We start from the raw sequence: 12,422 nt of genomic DNA, 5'->3' as shown, positions 1-12,422 counted from the left end.
AACCGGCCTCCTTGCAGGAAAGTCCCGACACCGTGGCCCACGAGTGGGCCTCGGAGGCTTTTCTCCACTGGTGTCGACGTCAGCAGTGACCCGTCATTTGGATGCTGACAGCTAGTGGCCACCCGCTATCAGGCGCCGGTCTCTGGCCGTTTGCGAGACCTGAAGGCGGTGTTCTTACCCTAGCACGACGAGGTGTCACTGCGGCTATGCGGTCCCGACAGGACGGGACCTTCATAGTGTGCCTACGGCATGGTTGCCTACCGGGCAGGCTTATGAGCTCCTCTCAAGCGAGGGTCTGTTGTGAGCTTACAGCCTCCTGGCGCTGATCTATTGGTGGTAGGTCCCGAGGGGCCCCTCCCAATATATTCAGCCTATAAGGCCTTTGGCCTCCTAAGCACGTTTTAAAATAAGTGCTTGGTAGATCCGAGGATCGAGCGGCTTGACTCCCCTCGCTAGTAAGGGTTTGAAAGCACTTCGCTGAGCGCTGCTCTCCGGGATAACCTGTCTCTGAGGTCTGGCTAGTCGGTGGACTGCCTTTCTTGCAGCACCCTAGCGGGATGTCTCTTCGGAGGCGAGTACCAGAGGCTCTGTACTGTACAGACAGGGTTGACCGTATTACGTGTCCCATACTAGACTGGGTCACCTGGTCAGGTCTCCCTGGTGGCATTCGGTGATAATCTCCCGAATAGTGACTGGCATAGGGTTCCCTCGTAGTTCCCTTGCCACGCTCCCTTAAAGGAACCCCTTCTAAGTCGAATGGGTTGGTTCCAGGCCTTCGAGCAAGGCCTGGGAAGGACCTCATGTGTGTGAAGGTTTCCTTCTCAGGTGATAGCTTGGGCTATGACCGTAGGGAGCGCTGTCACTGACAGCCTAATGTGACCAGAAGGGGAGTGGTTCAGGCATTTCAGCAGAATTTGCTTGTCTTGACAGTTGTCACTGCCATTGGGCATGCACTCCCGTCGGCATGGCGGCGTGGGTATATCGTTCCCCCTAGCGTCAAACTGACGCAGCGCGAGTTCCCTTTGAAAGGGAACGTCTCAGGTTACGAATGTAACCATTGTTCCCTGAGAACAGGGAACGAGACGCTGCGTCGCTTTGCCATGCCGCAGGGCCTGCCTGCCGAAAACAGTCCCTTCAGACGATGAGATACTGTCATGTTGGCAAGGTGCCCTTATATACTTCCTGGTCGCACCTTGATGACATTATAGGCTGTCGCCGGTCAATAGGATTGACATGATTCAATGTGATTTCAGGCACCAGTCACGCTGGAGGCGTTCCCCGTAGCGTCAAACTGACGCAGCGTCTCGTTCCCTGTTCTCAGGGAACAATGGTTACATTCGTAACCTGAGACGTTTTCACATTAAAACCATCATTCGGGCCGATTCGAGATATATACGCACATAAAAACAAGAGGCAGGATTTATTGAGTAAACCAATCATATCCAATCATAACCAGTCATATCCCATCATGGAGGGATGGAGACATTTCCTCCTCTCACATGACTTTCCCCCATTCATTCTCAATTGCCCCCACCCCCCATCAAATTCACTGCAAGTCAGTGGGATCAGAGGAGGCACAAGAGACGTGGACCCATGCTGTACTTTTACCTGCTGGTGTCGCTGTTGGACAGTGTTACTTTAGAAAAATTAGTGACACTTACAAAATTTTTAATATTGCTTAATTTTGTAATATCGATTATTTTCTCATCCAGTCTGCCTCCCTTGCCTCCTCGAAGGAAACGCCCCTGGTTGTGGGGACAAATATTCACACTAGTTGTGGGGACAAACTAAATCACACTAGGACGGTGATGTTTTTTGGAAATGTAAAAATGCTGAAAGTTTTCTGTGATGGTATAGGTTTAGGGTTAAAGAATAGAATAAATTCAATAAATAATGGTTTATATAAATAACATGCGTATTTGGAATGGATCCGTTAGTGATTGTGATTTCGACTTCAGTGAAAGTTAGGCTACATTATTGCGCCATTAGATGGCATGTCCCTTCTCAGTATCATTGGAAAGCTTTCACCCGTTTAGTTCTCAACAGGTTGCATGTCACTCTCAGAACATATATATCCTGAGGCGCAGTGTGGATTCAGAGCAGGAAGATCAACAGTGGACATGATCTTTTCATTAAGGCAACTGCAGGAGAAGTGCCACGAGCAAAGGCGATCACTCTACATCGCCTTCATTGATCTGACCAAGACTTTTGACTCAGTCAGCAGGAATGGCCTTTTTACTTTACCTCAGAGGATTGGATGCTCCACCAAGCTCCTGAGGATGATCATAACCTTCCATGAAAACATGTAGGGCACCTTCCAATATGATGCCTCATCCTCTAACCCTTTTCCAATTAGGAGTAGCATGAAACAAGGATGTGCCCTGGCACCAACACTCTTTGGCATCTTCTTCTCTCTGTTGCTGTCTTATGCCTTCAATCAGTCAGAAGCTATGGGAATCTATTCAACCTCGCACATCTCCAAGGTATGGAAAGTATCGATCAGGGAAATGCTATTTGCAGACGATGCTGCCCTGACAGCACATGATGAAAATCATTACAGCACCTCATCAACACATGCTTGAAGTGAGTTTGGACTCGCTACCCCATCAAAACCAGGCCTGTACTCCGCTAAAATAAGACCTAAAGGCAAGCAACATCAATCCAGAAGACTTGGAAGATGCAGCCATAGATCTAGATGGAGGCTCGCCACCAAACTAGGCATCCAAATTGGCGAAAAGAGTAGAGAGCACCAGTGGGAAGAGAGGAGAGAGCGCAGACGACAGAACAGACCCAGCATCCACAGAGACAGGCATGATCTTCACTTGCAGTAATTACAACAGAACATGTCTTTTTTTTGAGAATTGGGCTCAACAGTCACAGCAGGCGCTGTAATGTCTAGAGACCCAAGGCACAGATTCCATTGTCTTTCGAGACAATGAACGATGCCAATATATATTTATAAAGCATTTTGTTCTGGTTCTCGATTCTGATTGGCTGCAAGGTTTTTCCAGCCATGTGATATTCTACCAGTATCACCATGGGAACCGTTTCACCATTTGTATCACTCCGCTTGCAGCATTCATCACAGAGAGTGTCATGGCGGATGAGCAAACCACTATCATTTTGGTTATTCAGCACTGTTGTACCTGCCGAGAACAGCTTTCTCTCGGCCAGTCCTTCGGGAATTTGCTGTTGGCCTTTATGTATTATAATTTTGTGATTTATGAATTATAAGCAGGGGTGCGCATAACTGGTGCGTATTCGTGGTAAAAATATAAACAATGCGCAGCAGAAAAACATGAAGGGCAGTGCTTTTGAGTACCAACATTTAGGCATTTTTGTGGACAGGGACAAGTTTACTTACTGGAGTAGGATTTTTCTCCATCTCTGGTACGATAGCAATCATGGTGATAAGTGTGTTCATTAATTATTAGGGGTGCAATGGATCGCAGTTTATCTGTGATCCGTACGGACCATGCCCCACGGTTCGGCACGCATGTGATTTGCGGAATAACTGCCAAGTTTAACCATCATAGAGTAAAAGTTTATCATTTGGATGTGTTTTGTCTTGCCAATTACACATTCAAACGATTTTAAACACAGAAGAAGAGGCAGAGGTGTGTGCACGCCAATGCATCTCGGCAAGTATTCTCTCTGTTATATCAGAAGTGAACAGTTGAGAAAGAAACCGGATGTGTGTCAGTATATTCGGTCTGTGCATTTGGTCTTAATGTTGGTCTGTAGTCTGTCATTAATGTTAAAAAAAAATACAGCTTTAACAAAAATTAACCCATATTTAATTTATATAATGAACAAAGTGTTATTTTACATTTAGGCCGAACTATTAATTTCTATACCTGAATACTACTTAGACTTTGTAATATACTATTCATCTCTGCTTGCAGTTTGTGTATTTGTTCTTATTTTATTTCTGACTGTTCACTTGTCTTTAAGAATGTTTGAACTTTATCAGTTAGGCTAGTTTGACGACAGCTAGTAGGATAAGTGTGAGTACCAAGCAGCATCTCCAGGTGTTCCCTTGAGAACCAGAGCAAAACAGTTATGTGCACCCCTGAATATAAGATTGATCTGTAGAATGTCAGCAAGATGCAGGTAATGCACTCTCTCTCATTCCCTGACCCCTCCCTCCCTGATCAGCTAAACACATTCTTCGCCCGCTTTGAGAACAGCTCCAGCTTCATCAGGACGCAGACACCAGCCTTCCAAAGAGCGACCAGCCTTTCACTCTCCAGAACTGTCAGGTAAAGAGAGCACTATCCAACATCAACTGCAATAAAGCAACAGGGCCAGATGGCATTTCAGAACAAGTACTGAAGGCATGTGCTGATCAGCTCACTGCAGTGTTCACACACATCTTCAACCATTTATTACCTGTCTGAAAACTGCCACTATAATCCCCATACCCAAAACCTCAGCCATTACCAGCATGAATGATTACCGGCCAATTGCTCTCACCCCAGTGATTTACGAAATGCTTTAAAGGGGTGGTAAAACATTCTTTCGAAGGCTTGATTGTGTTTGTGGGGTGCACTGCAACATGTGTTCATGCTTCGTTTTTAAAAAATGTCATTATTTTTCATATATTTTACCTTTATTCTACACTGCTCTGTCCCTCGGTCTGATGGTTTCAGGGTTCTATGAAGCCGGTCCATGAAAAATACGCAATGGGCTCAGATTGGTTAGCTGGCCCAGTGTGTTGTGGTTTGCTGACCGCCTAGTGCACGTTTTTCGGAAACGTCATGCCCTTACCTTTACCGGTAGACTGTGCTTTGGTAGTATTAGAAACAATGGCGTCAATAAAACCATACCAATTTGAGCCCGAATCGGACCCATACAATTTTAGCGAAGATGATCGAGCAGAACCTGTTCAGTCCTCAAAGGGATTTTTTTTAGTAAAGACTGCGGATCTATAGGGATCGCTACTGAATGGCACCGTTACTTTTGTATTTTTAGAACGATTATAGCCAAATATCTGTCGCAAGAACTATCAACCCAAAACGAACACTAAACATTGGCTTTACTATAGTAGCCAAATCAAATACAGAACCATGTTTAGCATGCCTGTAGATAAACAAGCATGTAGATAAACAATACATAAAAGCTCTAATCAAAGAATAATTTACACTAATTCCAAGTTCGCTGTTGAGATTTAAAAAAAAGTTTGTAACGTTAGGTGTTTGTCGGATAACGTTAAGTATGAATGAGCATTTAACAAACTGGTTTGCAGAGCCAAACAGCGTTGTCATCGGTTTACTTCCTTGCTACAACGTACAATTAACAAAACAAACTATTACAGGAAAACACATAGACGAAAAATAAATCATACTTACAGGTTGTGGCCCGTAAACAGCTTCTGTTTTAAATCCATCTTTCAGGACAAGCCATTGTGCGAACCCTGAATTGAACTCGCAAAGATTGTGTAAGCTTTCCTCCTTGAAAAATGCAGCACAGAGAGCGAGATTTGGGTAATAATTATGAGGTACTGAGTTAAAAATAAATTTTAACCATTGATCCCTAACTCCCCCATCCCTAGGAAGGCTGAACAAAGTGGACCTGCAATCTGGATGACAATAACAGCGTTTCGTCGGCATTGCGGCAACAAGACTCCAGCCTACTAACTATACCACAACAACTCTTCCCCTCAGCAATAAAAAATGGCCTCGCCCCCCTTATTTAATATTCTCGGAGGAGGGGTTTATGTAAATATTGGGGCTGGTGATTTCAGCAACCGTGGAGGAATGTCTGTAGTCCCAACTCCCTACCGGCGTTTGCTGTAGTCCTGAGAAATTGATTTTACAATTTAAATTTCTTCTTATTTGAAATGTTACTTTACCGAACCTTTAGCAATGGCTTCCACAGACGGCGTCCCGGTTACAGCACGCTCAGCGCCCTTGCTTCGTATCAACGCGACCATCCTCCTCGGCTGTTCCACCGTAGATTATCAGTCTTTACCCACACGAAAGTAATCCAGGAAGCACCTTCATGAGACGCTGAAAACAACACCTCACTTTCCTCCTTGACTTTTCCGCACGCTGCTTCCAAAACTTCCCCACCATGTCTCAACAATGACCCTTCATGACCCTTTAAAAGCAAATATCTCCCTTTGCTTTAAACTTTGAACGTTGTAACTTTGCAGATGTTGTTTATGCTCAAACAGTAACATTACACACTAGCTAAAGTTAGAAAAGTGAAATTGTGTTTTACCACCCCTTTAAGAGACTAGTTTTGTCCCACATTAAAGCATGTATCCCTCCTGACCTCGATAAACACCAGTTTGCAAATAGGATCAACAGATCCACAGACAATGCTATTTCAATCGCACCGCACGCAGCTCTTACACACTTGGAAAAACCCAACAGCTACATCAGGATGCTGTTTGTGGATTATAGTTCCGCATTCAACACCATCGATCCAATAAAACTGGTCAACAAACTGCAAACAGTGGGTCTGGGAGCCCTTCTCTGCCCAAACTTTCTCACTAATTGACCCCAGCACATCAGGTTTGGCCACCGCTGCTCTTCCACCATTACTGTCAGCACTGGGGTCCCCAAGGCTGTGTTCTTAGTCCAGCACTGTACTCTCTGTTCACACACGACTGCGCCTCCTCCCATAATTACAATACCCTTATTAAATTTGCAGATGACCCAACCGTAGTGGGACTCATAACCGGCAATAATGAAACTGCCAGGTCCAGACACTAACTACCTGGTGAAAGGACCATGACCTCCTCCTCAACACAAAAGAAGAGAAAAAAAATCATAATAGATTTAAAGTCAAGTGTTAAGTTTCTGGGAGTGTACATTGCTGAGGACCTGACTTGGAGCCTGAACATCACCTGCATCATTAAGTGAGCCCAGCAGAGACTGTTCTTCCTGAGGACCCTGAGACAAAATAGGTTTCCCACAGACTGCTGATCAGCTTCTACCACTGCACAATAGGAAGTATTCTACCATATTGCTGTACTGCAGCGGGTTGTGAAGACAGCTGAAAGGATTGTCGGCTTTTCCTTCCCAAACCTGTGTGACATCCATTCAAACCGTCTCCTCACACAGGCCACAAACATCCAGCAGGACCCCTCACACCCCAAAACCCCTTTTTTACCAACCTCCCCTCAGGCAGACTGAGAACCGCATAAACAAGCACTAACAGGCTGCAGAACAGCTTGAGCTGTGGACAGGCTGCAGAAGTCATAGCAACCCCCATCAATACCACCAACACCCAGCCATCCCATACACATGCACACACATAGGCAGATATAGCTGTAACCTCCGGGCTTAATGCAATAACGGACTCTGTGCAGTAATGACCTCGTAAAACTACATTCCGTGACTTAACAACATAGTATTAGTAAAATGATGGTTTGCTGAGCAAACTTTGCTTGCTGCAAGCGGAGTGATACAAACGGTGAAACGGTCTTAGTGATGATACTGGTAATCGCATGGCTGCAAAAGGCTCTCAGCCAATCAGAATCAAGAACCAGAACAAGCGATAAAGAGCGATATTGCATGGCTACTCGTAAATGAATATAACAGGACTGACCCAAAATTGGATACCTTGAGATGGCACTGATCTATTCGATTATTGCGGATGGTGAATAGTGTGATCAGAGCTGCCGATCAGTTGATTTACCTCAAGGCCTTGATTGTCCTTATTTACAGCTTCCATTAACAAGCATCCCTCAGAGAGAGAGAGAGAGGTGTTTTATCACTATCTGTTGATTTTCTTCCACATTTCATCAATCACCTCCATCCAAAACTCACTTTTTATTTTTACTATGTCCTGGTTCTCCATAAACCTGTGCCCTGTGAACAACAGATAGACTTTGACAAATGAATTCACTGTAACAGATGGGTCCAGATTCAGAGTGGTCTGTCTAGACAGGCTAAACGTATGCTTAGCCTTTTTGCAGTTGCTAGGGCTTTGAAACAAAAGGTCGAATTTAAAGAAGGGTTTTTTAATATTGTCTTTTAAAAATGCAATATGCTGACATGGAAATAAATAAAATTTCAGTATGGACTGCCTGAAGAAACCAAAACACCTTTGACCTCCTTAAATATTCAGAGCGTTGATGCTGCATGAATATTATTCCAGACAGACAAGCAGAGCGGTTTTACTGCGTGAGCCAAAGTGAATTTTATTGCACACTGCCAATCAAAAGTTTAGACACTCTTACTCATTACTAATTTTCAAATAATAATATGAAACATGTCACATGATCATTTGATGTAAATAGGATTATAAATAGTAAAAATGTTTGTTTTTTAAATCAAGTAATTTTATTCTAGTTTTCATCTTTATACCAACAGATTATGAGTGTATATATATATATATATATATATATATATATATATATATATGCTGATTCAATGCTAGAATATGTAAATATAACAGATTGTCAGTGTATATCAGTGTGTTTAAGCTTTTTTATGGTATATCATACTCATGATTCATGTAAAAGACGCTTAAAAACTCTTCCTGTCAGAGCAATGACTGGCTCATCATGGTGAGTGATGAACGTGGGAGTAATTAACACAGCATTATGAAATCTTTGAATATGATTGCATGGTAATTACTAGAGTTATAAATTCGCTCTGTTCCCTGTAGAACGAAGGATGATTTGTTGACTTGAGATAGGTGAGAAAATGAAAGTTCCTGGACCTCGTCAGAACTGCTTAAAGATGCAATTGCTTCTGCATTCATATGCAAACATACATTTCTTTCCTTTTTTCCCTTTGATCCTTCCATGTTCACATGGAAGACAGGGGTGACCTACATTCAGAAGGTGAGATGTATTGACAGAATGAGGGTTATAGCATAGGAAATGAGGACCAAGGGCGAAGAACGTGCTACTCTGTTTTTTAACAGAGTACCTATAAATATTACATTTTTGCCCAGTCTCACATACAAGGTTTTAAGACTAAAACACATGTTTGAGATGTTTTAACTGAAAGCAACTTGCACTGAAACATCAGTGCCATTGTTTAGTCTCAGATGCACATCAGTAATGTTTTTTTTTCTTCTTCTTCTAAGGCACATTTATAAAAGCTACTTAAATGTCCTCATTTAACTAAGGCCTAATCCCGGCTGTAATCTAAGCCCTGTCTGTGAAACCAAGCCTTAAAAAGAAAATGTTGAAATGTCTTGTAATGTAACTCCTCCAGAAAGACTTGTTAGTCCTTTGCCATGCATGGGAAGGAAAACAAACAAACAAAACAAAAAAGAAAAGAAATTGCTGCTTGCTACAACAGACTTTGTAAATGGTTCCAGAAAAATCTGGCCATAGACTTTCAAATTGCTCGGAACACAACAAACTCATGCAGAAACATGAGCTTGTTGCTAGGAAACACATGAAAAATGAAAACAATGAGTTCTAAAAATCAGCTCAAAATATCAAACATGAACCACAGTATGAATATAAAAACTTCTTAGTCTGTACTTATCACACACTTCACAATTTTCTGTAAAAGTCGATTGCTCCCAAAATCTGCATATTGTTTCTGACTTTCGAGTCTCAGGTCCGGCAGGAATTGTCGGTGGGGGGAGTGAATAACCAGCGCTCTCCTCCACCCTCAATACCACGACTGAGGTGAGACCCTTGAGCAAGGCACCGAACCACCAACTGCTCCCTGGGCGCCCAGCAATATGGCTGCCCACTGCTCTGGGTGTGTGTTCACCTTACTTGGCCACACATCACTTCACATTGTAATTGGTAAAGTATAGCTAGTTTACACAATCTATCTGTGTTGGGACTACATGATATTTTGACCAGCATAAAGGGGAAATATGTGGGATTTAAAAGAGGTTGTTTAAAAATTTTTTTTTTAACCACGTTTCGATCGCCCCCAGGTGGTTGGATGCAGTATAGGTCATATACTCCGCCCTCTCCATATAATGTAATGGGACACAAGACAAACTAAACTATCAAATTACATTTCAAATAAAAGTTTTCTAAAGATGGTTTCCATCATTTTAGGTAGTTGTACACTCACCTAAAGGATTATTAGGAACACCATACTAATACTGTGTTTGACCCCCTTTCGCCTTCAGAACTGCCTTAATTCTACGTGGCATTGATTCAACAAGGTGCTGAAAGCATTCTTTAGAAATGTTGGCCCATATTGATAGGATAGCATCTTGCAGTTGATGGAGATTTGTGGGATGCACATCCAGGGCACGAAGCTCCCATTCCACCACATCCCAAAGATGCTCTATTGGGTTGAGATCTGGTGACTGTGGGGGTTATTTTAGTACAGTGAAATCATTGTCATGTTCAAGAAACCAATTTGAAATGATTCGAGCTTTGTGACATGGTGCATTATCCTGCTGGAAGTAGCCATCAGAGGATGGGTACATGGTGGTCATAAAGGGATGGACATGGTCAGAAACAATACTCAGGTAGGCCGTGGCATTTAAACGATGCCCAATTGGCACTAAGGGGCCTAAAGTGTGCCAAGAAAACATCCCCCACACCATTACACCACCACCACCAGTCTGCACAGTGGTAACAAGGCATGATTGATCCATGTTCTCATTCTGTTTACGCCAAATTCTGACTCTACCTTCTGAATGTCTCAACAGAAATCGAGACTCATCAGACCAGGCAACATTTTTCCAGTCTTCAACTGTCCAATTTTGGTGAGCTCGTGCAAATTGTAGCCTCTTTTTCCTATTTGTAGTGGAGATGAGTGGTACACGGTGGGGTCTTCTGCTGTTGTAGCCCATCCGCCTCAAGGTTGTGCGTTTTGTGGCTTCACAAATGCTTTGCTGCATACCTCGGTTGTAACGAGTGGTTATTTCAGTCAAAGTTGCTCTTCTATCAATCGGCCCATTCTCCTCTGACCTCTAGCATCAACAAGGCATTTTCGTCCACAGGACTGCCGCATACTGGATGTTTTTCCCTTTTCACACCATTCTTTGTAAACCCTAGAAATGGTTGTGCGTGAAAATCCCAGTAACTGAGCAGATTGTGAAAAACTCAGACCGGCCCGTCTGGCACCAACAACCATGCCACGCTCAAAATTGCTTAAATCACCTTTCTTTCCCATTCTGACATTCAGTTTGGAGTTCAGGAGATTGTCTTGACCAGGACCACACCCCTAAATGCATTGAAGCAACTGCCATGTGATTGGTTGATTAGATAATTGCATTAATGAGAAATTGAACAGGTGTTCCTAATAATCCTTTAGGTGAGCGTATATCATGTTGATGTGATGTCAAGTGTTCATTTTTTAAGTAAGTCTGGTTTTAGTTAGTTATTTGATGCTATAAAACAGGGAGTGACGTCATGATCGACAGCTGAGATCGACAGCTTCTCTGAGTGAAGTAGTCACTGATGCACCAACGTACTTTTTTCGGGAGGAGACTGGAGCTTCAACTTTAATTTCCATAACTGTTTATTTCACACAATGAGTTGTTCTGCAGTAAACTGATTCAGATTTTGCGGGTGTGTGGGCGAGGCCTTGATACCGCGGCTCCACTTCACGTTCACTACTGCGCAGACTCGGGAGCCGAGATGTCAGCGCCATATTGGGACTTTGGCTGCTTTTTTACAATGGAAGAGAATGAAGGTGCATCAAAGGTAATCTCTTTAGGGTTTTTAAATAGTCCTACCTACCATTATTTACCATGGTACTGCCACTGTACTTTTTGCAGTGCTAAAACCTGCCATTTTTCGGTGCTTCTTCTAAGTGATCACTGACCCTGAATTCTAGTGCATTAGTCCTGAAATATAATTACTTGAGCTAATTCTAATGGAAATCTATTATAGCAATGTCTAAACGGACCTGCAAAAAGTGGTTAATTGAGAACGGCAGTGTGAGAAAAAGAGCCTGTGGTGCTGTCAACATGGGAGCTGAACTGTGTCTGACAGGATCTCAATTCATTCCCTTTTGTCAGCACAACATACATTGTCATCTGCAAATGATCCTTTCTAGTCATGCTATTCCATAACCAGCATAATGGCCGATATAAAATGCACTATGGCAAAGAGTTGAACATGATTGTGCCGGTAGTAAAAACAAGGGCGTACGTTCACCAGAACCTGCAGTCAGTGTGGTTTGTCACAGGAGACCTTGAGGCCATAGAGATAAATGGGCCCTTAAATTCTCCTCTCCACTCGGCTACCAATGAATCACTTTAAATGCATTGTTTTAGGAGATTCATATGTTACTCACGTAAGGAAAGTATAGTTCCAACTCTCTCCACTTTTATCGCACAATAGATACAGGATAAAGCAGGGCAGATAATGGTACAGGGGTGGTATGGTCGTGGAGGTGCATCTCTCGGGTTAACAAGGGCATCAAACTGAGTTTATTTTTAGGTATTCACAGTTTTCCTGGGGATTGGCAGAGATTTGCATAATTATCAGAATTCACACAACACTGCCGCTGCAGATAACGGTA

This window comes from Gobio gobio, assembly GCF_949357685.1.
Source record: "Gobio gobio genome assembly, chromosome: 23".
Lineage (NCBI taxonomy): Eukaryota > Metazoa > Chordata > Actinopteri > Cypriniformes > Gobionidae > Gobio > Gobio gobio.
The sequence above is the reverse complement of the archived record's forward strand: the minus strand, read 5'-3'. Positions refer to the sequence as shown.